Source organism: Lycorma delicatula, chromosome 2 (genome assembly GCF_047948215.1).
Source record: "Lycorma delicatula isolate Av1 chromosome 2, ASM4794821v1, whole genome shotgun sequence".
Taxonomy (NCBI): Eukaryota; Metazoa; Arthropoda; class Insecta; order Hemiptera; family Fulgoridae; genus Lycorma; species Lycorma delicatula.
The window spans coordinates 976795-1002837 of NC_134456.1; the positions used below are offsets into that span (position 1 = coordinate 976795).

The following is a 26043-nucleotide window of genomic DNA, read 5'->3' on the forward strand; positions in this document are numbered from 1 at the left end:
TCGGAGAACGGATCAGTTGGAATTTTTTAGGTAAAAAAGCGTTCGTTAACAGTTAGAGCAAATAAAATGGAATTAGATTTCTAGCAAACGAAAAAACAATACCACAAATAGTCTTTATCGTTGAACTAAAACTTTTGACACCGTAAAACTGCGATAAAGACGGAAGCACTCTATGCTACAGAAACTCTAAGACTACGCAACAAAGGTTTATTAGAAAATCTAGGGGAAAAAAGGATAATTATAAGAAATATTTTAGGTCCTAAATTTCAAAATAATCAGGTAAAATTAATTCCAAATAACAAACTTCATAGTAAAATTGAAAAACTGCCAGACATGACAAGGAAAAGACAAATTGCATTTTACTCCCGTTTATTTAGAACGAATAATAGTAGATCGACTAAAAAAATTGTTTGGTTTCTACCAAAGTAAACACGATAAAGGCAAATGATTCACACAAGACCAAGAAGACGTAAAAGAACTGAAGATATTTGAAAAAACTATAAGAGAAGAAAAATTTTAAGGCGATAAAAGATGAAAATAGAAGGTTCCAAGAACCGCCAAAACGCAAGAACAACAGAATTGAACATTCTGAAGAACGAAAGAAAGAGATATCATAAAGAATGAAGATCTGAAACTAGGTTGAAATCTGAAAATAGGCCATTTCAAGGTTAAACAGTATTATCAGGAATGAATAATGACGAAAGAGTATACAAAAAGTAAATAATTTTCCGATCTTGTTGGCGGACTGGTAGCGATTCGGCCTTTCATCCGGAAATTCCGGGTTCGAATCCCGGTCAGGCAAGGCATTATTCATCCGTTACCAAATAAGAATATCTCATTTTTTAGATAATTTTTTTGAACGTTCAATATTTCGAAAGTCGTATTTAAAGAAATAATATATAGGAAACGCATGTAAAAATTTCTTGAAAACTAATGAAATATGAAAAATGTTAATTAATTACATTAATAATTTTATACTGCTACATGATTTGTAATAACAATTTCGACAATTCTGCTATATTTTACAGTAGATGAATAGCTTATATGCGTTCATATACGATACAAGAGGTTATTAACTACAGATGTCAACGTAGAATATAGCGTGGAGTAATTGGAAGCTAGTCGGATAGATTTATGAGTTTATACAAAATATTTTTTTTTATTTATTAAATATGTACGCGAGTGTAATTTAACCGTAAATATTATTTAACTGAAAATATAAAAAACAACGAGAAGTTTAAAATTTTGTATTTTTTACTTTTACTTACAAATATTACACGCGGAATATAAAATATTTTAAATTATTTTGTCTTTTATTTTGCATAATGGTAAACGATTATTTAAAGTATTCGAAAGACAATAAAACACTAAAAACAGTTTACAAAAAATGTTATTTAAATTTTAAAGTAGATGTTCGCTTCGATAGTTAAATAGTAAAAAGTAAATTAATTAATTTATAGAAAAAATATATATAATTATTAATTAAAGCGTCTAGGCCTTTCATCCTAAGGTGCCGGGATCGAATACCGGTCAGGCTTGGCATTTTTCATACGCTACAAAATTCCATTTCCATATTAAGCTTCTGTGGCTAATTAATTCATCAAAAAAAGGAAAAAGGAACCGCTACAAAATGACCGTTTCGAAGCTTAAAGTTAACAAAAAAAAGGAATTCAATAACATCCGCTAGCGTGTGAAAATATCATGCCTGAACGAGATTCGAATTCGGGACCTCCGTCCTTTCAACCGGAGGTCCTGGGTTCGAATCTCGGTCAGGCATGGCATTTTCACAAGCTAAAAAATTGTCATTTCATCTCATCTCATCCTTTAAAGTAATTCCTAATTGTGATCCCGGAGGCTTAAAAACAATTGATTAATATCCAAACAACTCTCACAGATTACAAAGCCACGATATTTTTCTTCTTTACGGTATCCCCCTCCTTTCTTGTTTATTTCCGTCCATTATAACTTGTTAAAATATAAATTATGCAATGACCTTTTAATGAGAGCCATTGATGCACGAGTGCGAAGAAAGTTACGACGTAAGCCTTGGCGAGTGTCGTAAACTTTGTAAGAGTGCATTAATGGCATTATAAAGAGTTGCGTAGCATATTTTTTGTCTACGCTGAGAAATATTGTATTTATCGATTTAAATCGACGATAGAATACATTGTTTACAGATTACAGTAAACAACGCATTTCTGTGGGTATCGGTTATTAGCCGCAAGTTCTGCCGTTTCTTTAATATCGACCGGTGTTAAAGATATTTCTTCCTTACGATCCGACGTAATTAACAAAAAGATAAACAGCGCGATAAAGAAATTTAGTTATCTATCGGTAACCCACCGGGTTGGTCTAGTGGTTAACGCGTCTTCCCAAATCAGCTGATTTGGAAGTCGAGAGTTACAGCGTTCAAGTCCTAGTAAAGCCAGATATTTTTACATGGATTTGAATACTAGATCGTGGATACCGGTGTTCTTTGGTGGTTGGGTTTCAATTAACCACACATCTCAGGAATGGTCGAACTGAGAATGTACAAGACTAACACTTCATTTACACTCATACATATCATCCTCATTCATCCTCTGAAGAATTATCTAAACGGTAGTTACCGGAGGCTAAACAGGAAAAAGAGAGAGAGTTATCTATCGGTGTACTTTTAAATTAACCTCCGCTTCTGCTTGCTTCTAATAAACTACTAAATCGGATTAAAAAAGAAAACAATACATTAAACAATACCCGCCTCCGATCGGAAGTGATTGAAAAGAGTAGGCTTTTAATCGGTCGAACACCTGTATCATAATAAAAATCTGTTTCATAATGACCCTCATTATGATACAGGTTCCAACCGCGTAATTTAAACGTTATAATTCAGCCGTTTAAAATAATATATTTTGTGACACAACGTGACTGAGATTTAATAGCTTCTTGATCTTTCTTGTTTTTACAATTTCTTCTGCTCGTTTCTCATTCTTCTTAAAACTTCAACGTTCTCAGTCTGATTTATTTAAGTTATTCTTAAAATCCCTACCGAGAAGAAGAATATTGTAGATGTTTCAAGCTTAGTGAAAATCCATCTTTCATTCAATACAGAAGAACAATGGAGATGATAGATCTTATCAAACAAATTTCAGACTCAAATTTTTACTACGTAGTACCTTTTACATCTTAATAACATTTACTCGCGCTTTCTGAAATTTTGCTTTCATTTCAGCGATGAAATTGCTAGCGGAATCGATAACTATGTCAAAATACGTACATTTTTTTACTCGTTCAATTTTATTTCCATTTGATGAGAACTTCATTCGCACGGGGTTTTGAGAGATTCGTATATTTTTGTCGCCTGATATTCAAGGTTAATTCATATTCATACGTTACATCGCTTTATTTACCGACCTTTAGATATCCTCAGTTTATTACCTCGATGTGTATTAATACGTATTGCCAGCATATTGTATATTATTAATATTAATGACATTTCCGGGTGTTTTTTCTTCTAGGGCTTCTTTGAAAATTACTTCAGAGTACGCGATGAAAAGAGTCGATAATATAAACCTCGTTTTATTTCTTTTATGATTTCTATTTCGGTCGTCTTTTGGTTATAAGATAAATTCAAAACGATCCGACTGGACGTCTCGATAATCCGAATGTTTTATTTTAAGAATAATCGTGACGGACTCTTTCAAATTCCTTATTATAATCACTAAAGCGTATTTATGTATCCTGATTAACATCTAGGAATTTTTGAAGCGACAAATTAAACGGGAGAAGACCATCCTTCGCTCCTATATTATTGGTTAAAACAATTAAAACTATGAAACCGGTTTCAAATAAGAAAATAAAGCAAAAAAGTAAAGTATTACAAAAAAAAAATTATTATTCAACGTAATACAACTGCGAGCTTCTGCTGGATCTCCATATTGCAATTTCAGACAATAAGCGCGCTGATAGTCCTGCAAAAGAGGCTTGTTCGCAGCCTCCTTTCACTAATCGCGTTGTTTCGAATGATTTCGTCTGCTTTCTGAAGAGTGTAGTTCGTGGTGAGCGGTATAGTTAATGGAATGCCAATAATAAACTTCGTCCGGTTAAGGAGACTGTCACCCTATCACCCTGTTCTTAATGCACGAATAACCGTCGTGAGGATGTTTATTATTTACAGTTTTCGAATAGGGCACACCAGACTCGCTCACGGGTATCTAATGACTCTGATGCACTTGTTTATACTCGCTGCGACTGCCAAACTACACCGCATACTATTGGACCGTGTCTGTAATGCGGCACGACGTCGGAAATTTAAATTTGGGCCTAACATCAGAAATATTTTAGGTAACTATACGATTATCGATATCGATTATCGACTATTATCGAACGTCACGATTTTTTAACGCTGTACATCTGAATTCAAAAATTTAATTATTCACGCAATCTTATTCGTCTATTTACGTCATTTAGCATATATCGGATATGTTTATATATTACTTTAGTAAAATTTTTTATTTAATCTTTTAAATGTATTTTTTTATCGTATAAATATCGCGTTCGGGAGCTAATGACGACACTTCGTTTTGCACCCTTAACATAAAGTAAACAAAAATAATTTTGCTTTGAGAATTTTTTGATGGAGTAGCAGAGAGATGAGAACTGTATATTAGGAAGCAGATATGATCGCTATAATAAATTCACGGATCGATGTTTTTTTTAAATATCGAGAAGAAATATACCGATAACGACGGTAATAGTAAATAAAATTAGAATGAAAGTACAGGAAAGAGGTCAAAGGAAATACAAATTTTGAAGTGATTCACAGAAACTCAATGCTATTTTAAACATACGCATAACCGTTTTATATCGATGCAAAACTTGCAGAGGGGGCAAAAAACATTAAGATGATTTACGATTCGAGGAGCCAAGAAATACAATTATAGTGTAACTAAATTAAATAATCCGGCTGGTCTTGACCGTTATTAAAAATCCCAGCCGTACATATGGCACTCCATCCAAAGAGAAACGTAAAAAATCTTACAGAATCAAACGACATAATATTATAACTTACTCGTTCGGTCGATCTATTTTTTTCTATTAATCAATCGTACGCGAATGTTTTCGTATACACGGGCGATAGAAAATACTTTTCTAATGAGTTCATTTTTGTGTATCACATCCACCGGCCAAAGTGAAAATTTTTCCTATCGTACTGATGATATAAAGATATCATCACATTATCTACAGTTTTTTTTTTTTAATGAAGTATGAAGCTTACGCTTTAATTATCTTGTCTTTCAGGGGGGATATTAATGTCTGTTAGTGAAGGTGTAATGTAACGCATAAAGCGTCTCTGTGATATTTTTTTTTTTTTTTTTGTCTTCAGTCATTTGACTGGTTTGATGCAGCTCTCCAAGATTCCCTATCTAGTGCTAGTCGTTTCATTTCAGTATACCCTCTACATCCTACATCCCTAACAATTTGTTTTACATATTCCAAACGCGGCCTGCCTACACAATTTTTCCCTTCTACCTGTCCTTCCAATATTAAAGCGACTATTCCAGGATGCCTTAGTATGCGGCCTATAAGTCTGTCTCTTCTTTTAACTATATTTTTCCAAATGCTTCTTTCTTCATCTATTTGTCACAATACCTCTTCATTTGTCGCTTTATCCACCCGTCTGATTTTTAACATTCTCTTATAGCACCGCATTTCAAAAGCTTCTAATCTTTTCTTCTCAGATACTCCGATCGTCCAAGTTTCACTTCCATATAAAGCGACGCTCCAAACATATACTTTCAAAAATCTTTTCCTGACATTTAAATTAATTTTTGATGTAAACAAATTATATTTCTTACTGAAGGCTCGTTTCGCTTGTGCTATTCGGCATTTTATATCGCTCCTGCTTCGTCCATCTTTAGTAATTCTACTTCCCAAATAACAAAATTCTTCTACCTCCATAATCTTTTCTCCTCCTATTTTCACATTCAGCGGTCCATCTTTGTTATTTCTACTACATTTCATTACTTTTGTTTTGTTCTTGTTTATTTTCACGCGATAGTTCTTGCGTAGGACTTCATCTATGCCGTTCATTGTTTCTTTTAAATCCTTTTTACTCTCGGCTAGAATTACTATATCATCGGCAAATCGTAGCATCTTTATCTTTTCACCTTGTACTGTTACTCCGAATCTAAATTGTTCTTTAACATCATTAACTGCTAGTTCCATGTAAAGATTAAAAAGTAACGGAGATAGAGAACATCCTTGTCGGACTCCCTTTCTTATTACGGCTTCTTTCTTATGTTCTTCAATTGCTACTGTTGCTGTTTGGTTCCTGTACATGTTAGCAATTGTTCTTCTATCTCTGTATTTGAACCCTAATTTTTTTAAAAGGCTGAACATTTTATTCCAGTCTACGTTATCGAATGCCTTTTCTAGGTCTATAAACGCCAAGTATGTCGGTTTGTTTTTCTTTAATCTTTCTTCTACTATTAATCTGAGGCATAAGATTGCTTCCCCTGTCCCTATACTTTTCCTGAAACCAAATTGGTCTGCTCCTAACACTTCCTCCACTCTCCTCTCAATTCTTCTGTATAGAATTCTAGTTAAGATTTTTGATGCATGACTAGTTAAACTAATTGTTCTGTATTCTGTGATATTAAGTATAAATAATTAATTAAATAAATGAACTCGTTAAATAACTTGTTATTAATATAATTTAAATAAAAATTCTAAGGTTTTTTATCGATAAATAAATTAAGTAGAACAGTAACGTAATCAAAAAACCAAATAAACTCGGTAAGATTTAATAGATAGATTTAAATAAAATTTAGGAGATGAGGTGAATAATATCTACGCCTCTACAATAAGCTACTACTACATTACTACATTATAGCCTCTAGCGGACAAGGAATCGTGGCTGATTAATAATTTTAATATAAAGCGTTACATCACAAATAAATATACCGCAAAGAACTGCGAGGATAATTTCTGCGTCGTTTGATCTCTAGTAATGACAACACGTAATTAACAGATTTCAGCGCTCAGAACATGTAGGTGGATTTTTGTGGCTAAAATAAAATTAATTATGTCTTTTTTAACCCCTGCTGTCGGTTAATAAATATGACAAATTTATAGACAAATTGAATTAAAGAAACAAACAAACTTCAAAGAAGTTTTAAATTATCTTTGAAAAGTTTTTATCGACACACTAGTAACTGCATTTAAACATACATACGCATAAATTTGCTATAATATGTCTATTCTTGCCGTAATATGCGGTAATAAGATGGTTTAATAAAAATTTATATTAATCCTTTATGAAAAACGTTTAAGATTATGAATTTATATACAATCTAAACCCGATTTTTATGACTTCCATAAATCATAAATACAACGGATAAAGATAAATTAGGTAAACTAAAAAATAAGGTCATCCTCAGTATCTCGAGATACTGAGTCCGTCGGCGTTTCGGGAAAGTTCTACAACTGCGGGTTGTTTCTGAGGCGCGGCTTACACACGCAGTTTAATTTATAATTTTATTTAAATATAATATTTTTTCGTTTATTTAATTTAATAATTCTTACTAAAGCCCGCGGGCATACCGTTTTTAATTCGCGCGGGTGTGGCGGTATTACCGGCAACAGTCGGCGCTAATTAAACTAATGTAATTTTACAAATTTCATAGAAAAAATTTCGCTTGTACGGTCGGCAGATCGGTGTAGCCGTGAGACTTAACGCACCAGATACAGAGTCGACTGGGGGATCGAGTTCGAGACCCGGTCAGACCCGGCTAATATTTTACATTTTAAATATTATTCATTTATTTAATTCTACCGCTCACCTGTGACGTCACAACATAGCAGACGATTACAACAGCATTTTTTGTAGGGGGGTAACGATTTTGCAAAAAAAAAAACAATTTTTTCTATAAATATTGTTATTTTTCAATCGTTAGCAAATGCGCCTAAAAAAAATATAACCTTAATCGGTCGAAATATCGAGATATTAAAGGTGAGCTTGCTCTACAGCCTCACCCCCTCGACCGTTTAAGTTGAAAATTTAACGGCATCAATGCCCCATATATAGAAGTAAACTGACCAAGTTTAGTCAAAATCGGTCGGGCAGTTCTGGAGATATAAGGTGATTTAGAGGGCGACATCTTACGCGCACACGTAGATATGAACATCGGGTAAAGTGAATAAAAAGGTAGTGTATTCACACCTTTGGTGTGAATATAAGTTACAAATACCGCGTGTAGTTACAACTTCGTTTTTCCGTGACGGTAGAACTTCACTTTTGATGTGAATAAACTGACGATACAACTACTTAAGTGTAGTTACAGTCTCGTTATTTCGATGTCTGAGGTAGGGGATACGCCATTTTGTCAGTAGTTTTTGACATGAAAATCATTTCCAGACGCTTTGGTGAAAACTGGATTTTATTTTTTACCCGATATAAATAAAAACATTTTTTCCCGATCTTTAAGTTTGACTTTTTGTTTCCCGTTGCCTTTTTATCAGTTTTCTTTTCTATTTTGTTCTTCAAGATTTGTACTAATGAAGAGTCGGAAGAATTTTTAGTTTTTTGTCCTCTTTAGTTAAAAAAATCGACATCCTAAAACCTTTTTCCCTTATCAAAAAAGCAAATAAATGAAATAAAAAAAATATTAAACTCGTTTGTGCATACTCGTATGCGGGTGCACGTATACTGTAAAGTACATTCGATTTATTGCACTCCCGTACATTCACGGTATGTATGTTCATACGCATTCACAAAAGCGCCTACTTAGTTATTATTATTATTATTAGCATGTTATTCTAAAATTTTTTGTTTTTTTTTTTATTTTGATATATCTTTCTTGAAAGAGGGGACCGACTTATAGAATTTTGCACGAAGTATAATTTAGTAATTGCCAACACCCAATTTAAAAATCATAATAGAAGAATATACACTTGGAAAAAGCCAGGCGATACTGCAAGGTATCAGATAGATTATATCATGGTTAAGCAAAGATTTAGAAATCAACTCGTTGACTGCAAAACTTACCCTGGAGCAGACATTGATAGCGACCATAATTTGGTGATAATGAAATGTAGATTGGGGTTTAAAAACCTGAAGAAAAGGTGTCAGATAAATCGGTGGAATTTAGAGAAGCTTGAAGAAGAGGAGGTAAAGAAGATTTTTGAGGAGGACATCGCAAGAGGTCTGAGTAAAAAAGATAAGGTAGAAAATGTAGAAGAAGAATGGGAGAATGTTAAAAAGGAAATTATTAAATCAGCAGAAGCGAACTTAGGCGGAACAAAGAGAACCGGTAGAAAACCTTGGGTTTCAGACGATACATTGCAGCTGATGGATGAACGTAGAAAATATAAGAATGCTAATGATGAAGAAAGTAAAAGGAACTATCGGCAATTAAGAAATGCTATAAACAGGAAGTGCAAACTGGTGACAGAAGAGTGGATTAAAGAAAAGTGTTCAGAAGTGGAAAGAGAAATGAACATTGGTAAAATAGACGGAGCATACAGGAAAGTTAAGGAAAATTTTGGGGTACATAAATTAAAATCTAATAATGTGTTAAACAAAGATGGTACACCAATATATAATACGAAAGGTAAAGTCGATAGATGGGTGGAATATATTGAAGAGTTATACGGAGGAAATGAATTAGAAAATGGTGTTATAGAGGAAGAAGAGGAAGTTGAGGAGGATGAAATGGGAGAAACAATACCGAGATCTGAATTTAAGAGAGCATTAAAAGATTTAAATGGCAGAAAGGCTCCTGGAATAGACGGAATACCTGTAGAATTACTGCGCAGTGCAGGTGAGGAAGCGATTGATAGATTATACAAACTGGTGTGTAATATTTATGAAAATGGGGAATTTCCATCAGACTTCAAAAAAAGTGTTATAGTTATGATACCAAAGAAAGCAGGGGCAGATAAATGTGAAGAATACAGAACAATTAGTTTAACTAGTCGTGCATCAAAAATCTTAACTAGAATTTTATACAGAAGAATTGAGAGGAGAGTGGAAGAAGTGTTAGGAGAAGACCGATTTGGTTTCAGGAAAAGTATAGGGACAAGGGAAGCAATTTTAGGCCTCAGATTAATAGTAGAAGGAAGATTAAAGAAAAACAAACCAACATACTTGGCGTTTATAGACCTAGAAAAGGCTTTCGATAACGTAGATTGGAATGAAATGTTCAGCATTTTAAAAAAATTAGGGTTCAAATACAGAGATAGAAGAACAATTGCTAACATGTATAGGAACCAAACAGCAACAATAACAATTGAAGAACATATAAAAGAATCCCTAATAAGAAAGGGAGTCCGACAAGGATGTTCCCTATCTCCGTTACTTTTTAATCTTTACATGGAACTAGCAGTTAATGATGTTAAAGAACAATTTAGATTCGGAGTAACAGTACAAGGTGAAAAGATAAAGATGCTACGATTTGCCGATGATATAGTAATTCTAGCCGAGAGTAAAAAGGATTTAGAAGAAACAATGAACGGCATAGATGAAGTCCTACGCAAGAACTATCGCGTGAAAATAAACAAGAACAAAACAAAAGTAATGAAATGTAGTAGAAATAACAAAGATGGACCGCTGAATGTGAAAATAGGAGGAGAAAAGATTATGGAGGTAGAAGAATTTTGTTATTTGGGAAGTAAAATTACTAAAGATGGACGAAGCAGGAGCGATATAAAATGCCGAATAGCACAAGCTAAACGAGCCTTCAGTAAGAAATATAATTTGTTTACATCAAAAATTAATTTTAATGTCAGGAAAAGATTTTTGAAAGTGTATGTTTGGAGCGTCGCTTTATATGGAAGTGAAACTTGGACGATCGGAGTATCTGAGAAGAAAAGATTAGAAGCTTTTGAAATGCGGTGCTATAGGAGAATGTTAAAAATCAGATGGGTGGATAAAGCGACAAATGAAGAGGTATTGCGGCAAATAGATGAAGAAAGAAGCGTTTGGAAAAATATAGTTAAAAGAAGAGACAGACTTATAGGCCACATACTAAGGCATCCTGGAATAGTCGCTTTAATATTGGAAGGACAGGTAGAAGGGAAAAATTGTGTAGGCAGGCCACGTTTGGAGTATGTAAAACAAATTGTTGGGGATGTAGGATGTAGAGGGTATACTGAATTGAAACGACTAGCACTAGATAGAGAATCTTGGAGAGCTGCATCAAACCAGTCAAATGACTGAAGAACAAAAAAAAAAAAATATCTTTCTTATTTTTTCTTATATTTTTCTTTAACGTTCTTAAATTTTAAAAAAGTTTTCCTTTTGAAGGAAGAGGACCTAAACTGAAAAGTAAGATTTTACAAAAACTACAACCGTTGAAAAAGTAAACAAATATACATTTAATAAAAGCTGTGACATTTGTTGACGCTTTTTTTTCTCGTCGAATTTTTGTTCCTTCATTTTCATCTTGCTGTTCATTATATTCACCGTTTTCATCGTCACCTTTTACTACCGCGTGATTTTCAAAATCAAATCTGTCATTCGATCGTTTTGCTACATTATATAATACAGTACAACAAACAAAAATTTTTGGTACTTTCTCAACAGATACTCGAACGTAATTCCACGGTACTGGAAAACGTTGCTCGATTTGCCCAAAGCATCTTTCTACGATGACTCTTTCTTTGGCGCGTAGACGATTAAAGTTTTTGTGTTCGGCGTTGCGAGGAGATTTGAACGGCGTATTAGCCAGGGTGAAATCCCGTACCTGGAGTTCCCTAATAAACACGCTGAACCGTTGTATTGCGAAATAACAGATCTAACCGGGCTTCGCCGCTATATCTTGGCATCATGAACATTTCAGCGCTTACACCGGTAAATAGTTCATCCGCATTACAACTAGATTGTATATTAAGGCTGACATACCCTTTACGGTTAATAATTCGTCCCCGTATCGCTGTGGATTCTTTATTTCTATACGGGTACAATCTAATGCGCCTGTTACGGTCGGTATGTAAAACATCTCTACCGTAGCAACTACGCCTCATCTATTTCTCTCACTCTGCCTGTGGGAATTGTATCCGGTTATTTGCTTTAGCGATAATCTTGTCCGTAACAAAGTCGATCGTTTTACGCACAGTAGAACGATGGACGCCGAAGTCCGGTACAATCCCGCTATGAAAACCTGAGTCGCCAAGGAATCAAAAAAATTTCAATTTTTTCCCTGGATGATAGAGCCCCCCTCAAGGTTCAGGTAAAATCTTCAGGCAAAAATTCTGTCAGAAAATTTACATTTTCATTTTCAAACTTTAACGGCTCCTTATATCTACTAATTTTTACGGCTTTTCTTGGGATGTAATTTTTCCTCTCACCGACTTTCATAAACATCGCCACGGCTAAAACTAAAATTAAAATTAATCTCCTTTTCATCAGACTTTGAGAAAAAAAGGGTACTTTAAAATAAGATGAAAGTTGTAGAACAATAGAAGAATCTTCCTCTTATCAGCTAGAGCTGCACGCTGATTGACATGAAGGGAGTGAGCAGTACGTGATAGCAGGCAGAGGGAACAACGAACAAGTTGCAACATTTATGATAGTTGTTGCTGTAGTACAGTTACACTACCCGTAGTTGTATCAAGTTTTTCGGATACCGCTTTATCAAAATAGATATAACTATCTATATGTAGTGTTTGTTTATTCACTTAGATTTGACTTAAAGCTATCACTACACCTTAAATTCTACTGTGAGGTTGCCGCGTTTTATTAACTTCATCCATTAACATCCGGAAAATTTCCATCCGGTTTTTTGGGTTCCTTAGGTGTCAAAATGTCAAGATCCGGTAAAATCCGCATACGCCCGAACGGGATCGATTACAATATTTTCCCTTCTAGAGCTATAGCTCTGTTACAGCGCTATCTAGACGGAAAGTAAATATATTGGAAAATTTAAATTAATTATAGATAAATGTTATTACCAGAAACGCAGCCAAGATTTTATTTATAGGGAACGGGGTGTGTTATTTAAAATATTTACTTAGCTGCTGTACATTACTTAATTCTCGGGAGAGAAGGTAATAATAATCACACTAATTTCACTTTTTTACATTTAATATTAGACGAGTACAAGTGTACTTCCTTTATTTAATAGTTCGTCCCACTTAAAAAATTTTGGCAACCGAATCTATAATTTAATTACTTCTGGAAATATTAAATAAATAAAATTACAGAATCGCTAGTCAAAAATAACATTTTACTACAGTTTAAAAATTGTTTATTGAATTAGATAAGCGCTAGATAAGCGAAGACTTTACCTCTAGTTGACATTTTTTTAACGAGTTTAAAATATTAATCGTGTCTTACGATAAAGATTATGAACTTATACTAATTATGTTAATTTTTGTGCGTAAAACATACAAAATAAAATTTTATACATATAAAACATAAGTTTTATGTAACTTACTGTGTAACAAAATAGTTGTACGTAAAACATAAAATTTTACGTATCGTTAGGCAAGAAAATATTTACTACAGGCGCTATTCCTTACTCTTATGCGAAAAATTCTTTACCTATTTTAAAACTTCAAAAATATCATAAGCGCCGATTAATAGACAATTTGAATATACTTTTGTTAAAATTATTTAATACAGAGTGAGGAACGTAAAACCGAACCCGTAATGAAACCGCTACAAAACACTATTTACGAAGAACTCTCACAACTAGCGCGACTAGTGGCTGTATATGTTACTACTGATTGTCGCTGCTGTTTGTCAGACGATTACGTGTAACTGCAGTATACATTTTATTGCAGTACAGCATTGCGAGTGCAGTTTTGTTTATGTAAAACGCCTTATTCAATTTAGGAGAGGATAACTATAGTCGAGGACTATATTCGTTCTGGATCGTTTAAAGAATCACGTCAAGTATTCGTAGAAAAATTTCCGAACGTCTGTATCCCAGCAAAGAGTAGCATACACGATTTAGTTAAAAAACGGCGTACAATAGGTTCGGTTTCAAATGCAAAACGAAATAGGCAACCTTCCGTTAGGACTCGACAGGCCATTGCCGATATTGAAAGAAGAGTTACTGCCGACCCAAAAAAATCGCTACGCAAGTTATCCCGACAGTCTGGTGTTAAATACACATCGTAAAATTCTTCACGAGTTACAATCGTGCAACGATCGAAGGAGACAGACAAACTAAAACGACTTGATTGTTGCGACTGGCTTCTCGAAAATATTGCCGGTGGACAGATAGACCCGATGTTGTATTTTACTCGTACCTCAGACAAGGCACGGTTTCATTTATCCGGCCATTTTAAATCGCAAAACGCCAGGTATTGGATGACGAGGAATCTTCACGAGATATACGAGCGTCGACTTCACGATGAGAAAATCGGTGTTTGGTGTGCCGTTTCCGGTAACGGTACAGTGGGACCGGTATATTCCGACCGGACTGTCGATACATAAGTTTACCTCATAATTTTCGAAGAATTCTATGCGCGATTAACCGATAATGAAAAAGAATACAGCTTCTTCTAACAAGACGGAGAAAAGTGTCACGCATCAAACGTTTCACCGAATCGCGTTCACAAATGAACGATCTGTTAGCAGAGGACGATGGCCTCCACGTTCCCCAGAGTCGTCTACTTGCGATTTTTTCCTTTGGGGCTACTTAAAGGAGACGGTTTAAGCAACTAATCCCCACAATATTGATGAACTGAAAGTGAACATCTTACAAGAAATCAACGCGATTGACAACAACGTTTTGTCTCAGACGACTCTCAATATGATCAGTCGAGTACGAAGGTGTGTCGATGTCCAGGGTAGTAATTTTGAACATCTGTAACAATAAGGTAAATAAATGCGACATTTAAATTAGGTTATATGTTTTTGTTATTTAATTTATCCGTATCATTCGTAATATTTCATTCCAACAAAACCTACCGATACTGCAGCGGTTACGTTACGGGTTCGGTTTTATGCTGCTCACCTATATAAATGGTTTTATCTATCCAAAACGTTAATCCACTTACAAGCCTCAATAACGATTATAAATGAATCGTTGCACGTTTAATAAATTATATGTTCAAATAAAACAAAAAAGTTAAAAAAATTTTAACAATCGGTATTTGTTTATTTTTTTCTGCCCCCGCCACCTCCAAAATTATCTTCCAAGAAATTTTTTTTATTTTTTATAATTTTACCGTGTAAAATGGAGAAACTAAAAATAGTCGCACTAAAAAATGTGCACCCAATAAAAAGTTAAGATTTATTTTCTTGTAGTGGAGGGGTGAATTTACGATGAACTTTTATTGTAATACTATGATTAAAAGTTCAACTTTTAATACATTAAAAGTTTAAACTAAAACTTAAACTAAAAAAGTTTAAAAAATCCAAAAAAATCGACTATATTTTTCAACTTTGTTCGGTTTCCCCATCCCCAACATCGCCACCAAAGTATTTTTTTGGTCGCTTGCATTATTATTATACCTAGGAAGATATTTTAAAAATCGGTTAAAAAATATGCGATAAATAAAAAGAAAATTTTTTCCCGATTTTTGTGGAAGGGAGAATTTTGGGACAAAATTCTTTTAAAAATTTGAAGATATTTTTCAGTTAATAACTTCAAAATTATTAGTACGTTTTATATTGAATTTGTTTGTTTCCTTTAGATATTTAAATAACTGTTCTTTTTCCATACTATTTGGTAGATTTTAGAGCGAGGTCGGACTGTATGTTCATAGGTGATGAATGAAGACTCCTTGTTGAATAATGGCTTAATAAATTGTCGTATTGACAGTTAATGAAATTAATTGTAACATAACGTATAACTTGATATGTAAAAATGAAAATAAAACGTTAAAGCTAACGTTCATCCGAACAAAGAATGGAGTCCATCCGGACTAAGAGACCGCCTTGGATCGGATTCGAGCGCCGAATGCTAATAACTATGAGTAACACTGATTGTTCATCCGGACGAAATGAAAAATGCGACCGCACTGCTCGGGATTCTAACGTAGAATGCTCTCTCTTTTTCCCTGTTTAGCCTCCGGTAACTACCGTTTAGATAATTCTTCAGAGGATGAACGAGGATGATATATATGACTGTGAATTAAGTGTAATCTTGTATGTTCTCGGTTCGACCGTTCCTGAGATGTGCGGTAAATTGAAACCCGACCGCCAAAGAACACCGGTATCCACGGTCTAGTATTCAAATCCGTGTAAAAATAACCGGCTTTACTAGGACTTGAACGCTGGAACTCTCGACTTCCAAATCGGCTGATTTGGGAAGACGCGTTAACCGCTAGACCGACCCGGTGGGTTAACGTAGAATGCTAGTACGACTTAACTCTCCGATGAGCGCTAGCACCCACTAGATCGCAGTATTGGACGGCTCGACGTGGAACGGAACACTATTATTATTTTTATCTATCGATATAAAGCGGGGTTATTTTTCACGAAATTGACCCCAAAAAATCCTCCGTACTCATGAAGATATTGATCTAAAATTTTATCGACGTATAGTCGTAGTATAATGTCCCGTGTACGTACATGTCCCATCTGTACAAAATTTCATTAAGCTTCATACGCGCTAACCCACGTACATACGTACGTTTGAACATTACCCCGCATTTTATTTTTATTTTTGGATTTTTGGGAAATGAAATATCGAAAATAGCAAAAAATCCATACCCCGTTTTTTGATTACTATATTTTCCTTTTTACAGCATAGATCTACTCTTATGATACCAGGAAAGTAAAAATCCTCATTACACTTGTTTTATTGAAGTATAAAAATGTTTTATAAATAACGCAAATAAAAACCTATTATAAAAAGTTAATATTTTATAAAAAAAACAATAAAATTTTTGAGATTATATCCCAGAATTTTCCCTTTGAAATACTTTTTCGGTTATCTGAAAAAAAAAAAACAGCTTTTCTTGATTTTGAAAAAAATTGTTTTTTATAATATTGTTGGTATTATTATAAAAAAAAAAGAAATTAAAATAATTGTGGGCTGTAACTGTAATTTATGTAGGTCACCGTTTTACATAAGTTAGACAACACAAAACATAAAGAATGCCTTACAATTGAACCACTTACGTATCAAATCGGTATCCAATCGGAAAGAATTGTAAATAACCTAGGTTTTCTATACGTGGGTAACAGTAATACAGGGCAAGAGAAATTTTACGTAATTTATTTGTTAAAATGAATAAAGAAACGACGTAAAAAAGTATTACGAGAGAGATCTTTTTTTAGAAGATTCCTCTCGTAATAATACTTTTTCTCAACCGAGTTGTAAACCACGTCTAATGGAACAAAATAATGATTTTTATTAGTAATTGGCTACCTTCAAAAAAAGCAACTTCGATATTCCTTAGCGCGTAAAAACAACTTTACACACATAGTTACATAAATATCATTAATGCAACAATACGATTAAAGAAAATAGAAACTTTCATACCGTTTTCAATAAATCGCTTAAAAAGTTTAAAAAGCTTATGATAACTTAATTGAAAAAAAAGAAACAATACTTCTATGATGTCGCCATTTTAAATATTGTCATTTAAATAAATTTTAATTTTCTACATCCTCTTTTGATTTATAGTTAATTATTTTTCAGTTAACGGCTTCCAAATTATTAGCATATTTTATATCGAATCGTTTATTTCTTTCGTATATTTAATTAACCGTTTCTTTTTTCGTATAATTTTTATTTTTAACTATTAATTTCAAAATAACTGTTTACGAAGACCGATACCAATACCGCAAGAAAATGTGAAGAATACAGAACTCAATTTTGCGTTATACATTTCATAAAAGTAGTCAGATTTATACATCGCTAAGATAAAAAAACTATATACAAAATTTTAACATAATCAGTTGAATGTAGAAGAAACAGATTCGTGAAACTAATCGGGGTCTAAAAATATTTTTTAAAAGATTATTGCAAATCGATAAAGAAATCGCGGTAACTTTTATCGATATTTAAAAGGTCTTTGTCTATGTTAAATGAATTACGATGCTCAAAAATATTAGAATGGATTATTAAGATCGAAGAAAAATTCTGTAACTGTACATATATATAAAAAAAGTAATAAATAGCTTATTTCCTCTACTATTTAACCTGAATATACTAAATGCTATGGAATTATCAGAAACTAGCAGGACTGGAATAAGGATAAATTATAAGTCCTGTAAAATCAGTCGTTTCACAGATGATATTGCCTTGAGAACAATGAAAAATATTTGAAAGATTTGTTGTACGAATAAAATAGAATTTTAGAGAAGAAAAATTGAAATTAAAATACATAGAAACACATTATGAAATATATTATATATGGAAAACAGGAAATGGAAGACAGTTTATGATGAAAGTTTGCTGTACTGATATTATGATGTATTTTTGTTTTTTTACGTAAATATTTGAGTATTTGGCTTTTGATGTATATTATGTTTTTCTGATCGTGGGCTAATTCCCTTTTTCTTGGGGTCTTATTGTAGTATGTAGTATTTTGTATCTTCTGCATTATGTGAGGTTTTGCTGTTCGGCTGCAGGTATTTAAACTTTTTTTTTTCTTTTTTTCTCTGTCATCCGATCTATGCATTTTTAGTGTTGTAATATTAATGAATGTCTCTTTTCAGACGTTTATTTTTTATGTTCTTGCTGGTTTTTTTTTGATGATTTTTTACGTTTATATTGTGAAACTTGTTTTCTTCTCTTGTATTTGTATATATCGTGTTAATTTTTTCTTTGTATGTAGTTTCATAATCTGTTTTCTGTATCTTGATGTACGGTGATTATCTTGTTTGCTGTAACCGATGTATTTCTGTTGATTTTCCTATTATGATGCGATTACACTATGACATATGAGTGTGTGAGTGGGCGTGTAAACCCCGTTCCAGAAGGACTGCTTCGTTAGCGGTTCCAGGACGGTGGTAGCCAGGGGTGTGGTTTAGTCGGTAGTGCGCAGGTTTACATACGCATATTAATAACATCTTGCGGCATCTGTTTGCGAGCCCGACACTGCTTAGGCGTCCGTAAATGGGATTCCCCACCTAGTTAACAAAAAAAAAAAAGATGAAAAATCTAACATCTTGTTAAAATAAAATAAAATAAAGCAGACAACTGAAGTACCTATTATAATAGTTATAATATTTTAAGTACCGGTTATAGGAAGTAGACGATGGCTAATATAAATAAACTACACTGTTTACTTATCGTTAAATAATGGTAAAGTAATTACCGACTCTGTTATTACTTAGACAAAGGGTGAATAAACTACTTTTAAATACTAATAAATACCGACACGCATCTATATTTATATGTGTAGTGTATTTCTGTTACTTAAATTTCAGTAATAGCCCGTCGGGATGATCTACTGGTTAACTCGCTGTCGCAAATCAGTTGTTTAACAGTTGATTTTCAAAGTCGAAGGTTCTGAGGTTCGAATCCTAGTAAAACTAATCGCTTTTACTAGGACGGTGCTTTTAACGAGTTCGTTACAGATTACAACATACACGTTACGAAAATAAAAATAAAACTTTCACTAAAGTAACTTTTGTGTCCTTTACTGATTACACGGCGATTATGACTTATGACGGTCGACGTTCGCGCAACACTTGCGTCAGAGAAACTGCGATCGCAGTTAGACCTCAGTAGGTGGCTAGCTAAACGGAAGATAACTGCAAAATCGAGTCGTGTGACGTTTGCGGTGAGGAGGGGATTCTGCCCAGGAGTCTGCCTAGAAGGAGTTCACATCTTTTATTCGGATAACATACGATACCTAGGACTTCATTTGGACCGTCGCCTAACGCGGGAAATTACGTGAGAGAGAACTGAAAGCGATTAAATACTAAGCTTAGGCGGTCGATCTGGTTACTAGGAAAAAGGTCCGTGTTGCCTTTAAGTTACAAACCGTTATTCTATAAGGTGTTTTTAAAGCCGATATAGGCCTACGGGATACAACTTTGGGGTTCGGCAAGCGGTCCAAAGGTTCAGAACAAAGTGCTGAGGAACGATCGGAGGCGCCGTGGTTTGTGAAGAACAAGGAGATCCACGATTACCTCTATGGTGTCTATTCGGAAAGAAATTCACCGGTTAAGCTCAAAGTATATACTCGTATTTAAGCTTAATACACGTGAAAAATTATCGTGATTCGATCCATCCACGTATTGGATAATAGTGAGTATGGGAAACGACTGAAACTGTTGCATCTATTGGATCTGGAGACTGTTATGCGGTAAATATTTTGTCTATTGATAATTTAACTGTTGTGTTGACTATTTATCCTTTTTTTGCTCTATGATTTTTTGTTGTGTATTCTATGATTTGTTGTGTATTTTGTTACGGACTTTGCGTACATTTTTAATTATATTTTATTCCTTGTACTTTTACTTGTATTATGCTTTGTTCAGACTTTTATTGTATATTGTCTTGGAATGTATCATCGGATACCTCTCTTTCACCTCGTGGTTGTTTAATACGATTTATTTGAAGTTTCGTTATCTGAGAAACTGATTGTAAATGAAATAGTATAAAAAGAAGAAATTTTGGTTTTGTTGTGTCTAATAGCCGAATTAATCATTTATTTGCTTAATATATCTTCCGGTGTAGATGAAACTAATATTCATCTGTATATACCAGTATTCTACACGTGTTGTAGTATGACCTGCTAATAGAACTGTATTATTGTAAATATGGATAATAAATTTAAAGTATTTAATAACCGTATTTCATCCATTTTGTAATGTTGGTGACTTGGTTGTGTGTATACTGAATTGTGTTTGTAAATTAATCTTGCTACACATATAAGTGAGGTACTATACCTCATCTCACTGAAGAGCAACGACACATATCTTCGACCGACCGGAGCTAATGAAAGTATACCGAATGGATGTCAAACTCCACTAATGTGAATTTAAAAAAAAAATTCGGGGTGAACTGGCCAAAAAGATTCTGTCGCCAAGGGATCGAATCGTGGACACGCACAGGGCCAGGGAGAGAGCCTCTTTGCCGAGGGCATTTGGGTCCAGCAGATGGCTGGATTACGCATTGAGGAACCTCGAGGTCCGTGAGGCGGGCGCGCGATTCAAGGGGGTATATGTGGGGGGGTGCATACCCGGACCCAGACTAGATGATAGTTGGGGGAAGGGTATCTCTTTTGGGGAGAATCACCATGGCAACTGGGAGGGATGTCGTGATTTCTCAATGATTCAAGAGAGACCCCGTCAGGAGATCAGCTTCAAGCTGCATTAAGGGGGGGGGGGGCTAGTCTTCAGCCACGTCACTTGGGACACCGACCGAAGTAACGTCTTCTAGGCGGTTACCGGTTGCTCTAAAGTGGTTAAAAAAATAAAATAATCCCGGGAAGGAGTGGAATTTTTCATTATAATAAAAAGTAAGTGATTGTAATAAAACATCTGGCATTATTGTAATATTTATTAATATTACTTGTAATAAATTTTGAATATCTTACGTTTTTCGTTAATTTCTGAGGACTTTCATTCATGTAATTCTACTCAGTATCAAATTAAATACAAATTCCATTTAAAAGTTTTGTGTTTATTATCCATTTTAACAAAATTGTTTTACGCCAAACACAAAATAGTGTATTTTTCGACTCCGATCATTTGTTTTTTACCCGAGATATCATGAAAACTACTAAAAATACAGTTCTGAGATCTACGTTTTTCAATTTTTCACATCATATTTTATATAAAATCACAGAATTTATCCCTTAATACGGGCAATTTTACCGAAGGGGCAAAGGTCAGGGCGAAATCTTTCACCAGCCGGCACTCACTAAGTGTTTCTGTACCTTTGTTTATATGAATTTTTTTCTTTATTTTCTCCAGTTCATTCATACGATATAAAGAATGTATCACGAAGTTCTCCGGAAACTTTCACAACCAATTCTATTAGTGAAAATAATGGAAAAAGTTCATATACACATTAAGCTATGAAATGCTTCGTTTGGAGTTACGGCTAGTGAAAATGTCTGCTCGGATTTCAGCTACCCCGATGAAATGAAGTCGTTCTGAAGTTGTTAAGACGTTAATTAAGGGGTAGAATTAGCGATTTCTTACGGGGTTTGACCAGAAAAATCGAATAAAATAGGTCCCAGAACTGTAACTGGAATAGGTTTTGTGAAATCTTGTTAGGATAAAAAAACATGTTTTTTTTACGTTTGACGTACAGTAACTTTAGTAAATGAGTAATTCTAAACAAATTGGTGTAAGATAAGTTGAATAAAACAAAAAAAAAACAGTTTGAAAAATTCGAACTTTATTTAGAAACATTATACGTACCAGTTTCTAACAAGTATTCAAAAATGAGCCCGCCATTTTCAACACATTTCTTGACACGCTTCTGTACCGCTTTTGTTGCTCTTTTTAGTTCTTCAGAGCTGTACTTAAGTTCCTCAGCCGCATCCATAATGCAGAAAATTAATTCCTCACTGGAATGTATTTTTGTTTTGTATACAATATTTTGGGAAGCAATTTTAGGCCTCAGATTAATAGTAGAAGGAAGATTAAAGAAAAACAAACCAACATACTTGGCGTTTATAGACCTAGAAAAGGCATTCGATAACGTAGACTGGAATAAAATGTTCAGCATTTTAAAAAAATTAGGGTTCAAATACAGAGATAGAAGAACAATTGCTAACATGTACAGGAACCAAACAGCAACAGTAGCAATTGAAGAACATAAGAAAGAGGCCATAATAAGAAAGGGAGTCCGACAAGGATGTTCCCTATCTCCGTTACTTTTTAATCTTTACATGGAACTAGCAGTTAATGATGTTAAAGAACAATTTAGATTCGGAGTAACAGTACAAGGTGAAAAGATAAAGATGCTACGATTTGCTGATGATATAGTAATTCTAGCCGAGAATAAAAAGGATTTAGAAGAAACAATGAACGGCATAGATGAAGTCCTACGCAAGAACTATCGCATGAAAATAAACAAGAACAAAACAAAAGTAATGAAATGTAGTCGAAATAACAAAGATGGACCACTGAATGTGAAAATAGGAGGAGAAAAGATTATGGAGGTAGAAGAATTTTGTTATTTGGGAAGTAGAATTACTAAAGATGGACGAAGCAGGAGCGATATAAAATGCCGAATAGCACAAGCTAAACGAGCCTTCAGTAAGAAATATAAGTTGTTTACATCAAAAATTAATTTAAATGTCAGGAAAAGATTTTTGAAAGTGTATGTTTGGAGTGTCGCTTTATATGGAAGTGAAACTTGGACGATCGGAGTATCTGAGAAGAAAAGGTTAGAAGCTTTTGAAATGCGGTGCTATAGGAGAATGTTAAAAATCAGACGGGTGGATAAAGTGACAAATGAGGAGGTATTGCGGCAAATAGATGAAGAAAGAAGCATTTGGAAAAATATAGTTAAAAGAAGAGACAGACTTATAGGCCACATCCTGGAATAGTCGCTTTAATATTGGAAGGACAGGTAGAAGGAAAAAATTGTGTAGGCAGGCCACGTTTGGAATATGTAAAACAAATTGTTAGGGATGTAGGATGTAGAGGGTATACTGAAATGAAACGACTAGCACTAGATAGGGAATTTTGGAGAGCTGCATCAAACCAGTCAAATGACTGAAGACAAAAAAAAAAATACAATATTTTTCATCCGTCCCCAGACGGAAATCTACAAGTATTAAGATCAGTCGAATTCGGTGACCAAGAATGTGAACCTCAACGACAGATCCATTTCTCGGGGAAATAACGATTTAAGCGAGTGGAAACGGCACAAGAGATGCGGGGAGGAACGCCATCGTGCTGGAAGTTTACTTTGCGTCTCAGCGTTAGAGGTACATTTTTAAACAGCTGCGGTAGTTCTTGAAGAAAGTGCAAGTCGATCTCAGCATTTAAGCGGCCGGGTAATATGAACGCCTGGAATAAAAAAGAACCTGATTCCTGGTATACTTTCTTTACAAAATTCAAATAAGTCTCTTGGTGTCAATATCTGGTTTTCTATAGGTCGCTGAAGAACGGCACGTGCTTCTAATCGTTTTGTAGTACCTTCAATTCCATCACGGTGATGTCCGTGGCTAGTACCAAAGAAGTTCCAATCGGCTGTTATCGTAAAGTTTTCTTCGCGGTGGCACAAATTGATAAAATTCGTGAAATTATTGTATTGAGCAGCTAAACCATCACTGAAGTAGTATGTATAATTTATTTCAGTCAGCTGATTGTGAAGAAAGCCGCACCACATCGACGCTAAATCGGTGTTGAAAATTGCCTTCCACTGTTTCATGAGGATTTATTTCTGCCCATCTACGTTCACCGCGTAAGTTATTGACGCCATCTCGAGTGAAATTTGCCTCATCAGTAAACAAAACCGTACTTGTAGAGTTGTCGATTTGTATTCCACCTGTTTTTGAACTCCAAGCGAAGCCGATCGTCTCCAGGGTATAGATGTTGAACCGGTTGTTTGTGATAAGGATAAAACTTGTTTTGTTTAAGTGTCTTTCAAACTATCAAACGCGAAACTCCGATCCGCTTAGAAAGACATCGTGTACTGACCGCTGGACTGCGCTGAACCGCATCGAAAATAATTTCACGAATAACAGCGTCATGTTAGACAGAACTTTCGTAACCGGTTCGAATACTAGGTAGTGTAGCTGTTTCTCGAAGACTGCGAAAAGTCGCGCTAATTGTTTTGGGACCTGGAATCCTGCGATTCGGAAAACATATTTCATATTCTACTACAGCAACTGTAGCATTAGCGTTACACACACCCAAAATGAAAACCATATCAGCGTATTCCTCTGTTGTAAATAAGTACAGCATTACTTCGATGGCAAATCGATCACATTCAAATTAAAATTCACAGAAAACCGTTAACGACAGCACGGTTCACAGTAACCCGATATACTCTCTTTTTCCTGTTTAGCCTCCGGTAACTACCGTTTAGATAATTCTTCAGAGGCTGAATGAGCATGATATGTACGAGTGCAAATGAAGTGTAGTCTTGTACAGTCTCAGTTCGACCTTTCCTGAGATGTGCGGTTAATTGAAACCCGACCGCTAAATAATACCGGCATCCACGATCTAGTATTCAAATCCGTGTAAAAATAACTGACTTTACTAGGACTTTGAACGCTGGAACTCTCGACTTCCAAATCGGCTGATTTTGGGAAGACGCGTTCACCGCTAGACCAACCCGCTGGGTTAGTACCCGATATACTAAATGTACCTTATAAAATGATTTAGACAGTAATTTAGTATCGGGCAGTGTCGGTCAGCTGTTGTTATTTTATTGACAACTTTGAAATAATAATTTTTCAAATAATTTATTGTATCGGTCATTAATAATTATTATTAAAAATGTCATTAAAAATATTATCTAAGTAATTTTTATTTTACAATTATTATGTAATTTCCAGTTTTTTTAATTTTTTAACAGTAAATTTTACATCACCAAAACAGAATACGGTTTTTATTTACATTAAATATACTTTTCTGACGACTGTAGTAATGTATTGTTTCCAAATAAAATTTGAATTTTTTTACTTTTCTTTGTTTTGTTCGATTAACTTACCATTTTTTTCCAGAATTAATTCTCTATAAGTTTTGTTTAAAGGTTTTACGTGTTATTAATCATTTAAAAGTTATTAAACGTCATACATTGAAAATCGGGGTTTTTATTTAAATTTATTGGTTTTCACTCCAGATTTCTCAAAAACTACTACAGATACGGTTCTAGGACCTATTTTATCCGATCTTTCAGGTTTAAAAAAATCACTAATTCTGCTCCTTAATTAACGTCTTTTTAAAACAAAAAAATTCAGTTTAAAAAAAAAAATTCAGTACGACCTCATTTCATCGGGGCGGCTGAAAACCGAGCGAAATCTTTCACTAGCCGTAACTCGCAAACGAAGCATTTTAGGACTACGTTTATATGAACTTTTTCATTATTTTCACGAGTAGAATAGGTTATAAAAGTTTCGGGGAACTTCGTGATACACTCTGTATATGTGTACCTATGAGATATAACAACAATATCGATTCATTTCATTCACTACTACTAGAATTAATATATAAAAAGAGAAAAAGTT

At 34.3% G+C, this 26043-nt stretch overlaps 1 protein-coding gene across 1 annotated transcript in view; it reads left to right on the forward strand.

Moving 5' to 3' along the window:
* The window catches only part of LOC142320406 (gamma-aminobutyric acid receptor subunit alpha-6), a 105549-nt gene that overhangs the window by 16939 nt on the left and 62567 nt on the right, over positions 1-26043 (forward strand). The window lies entirely within an intron of this gene.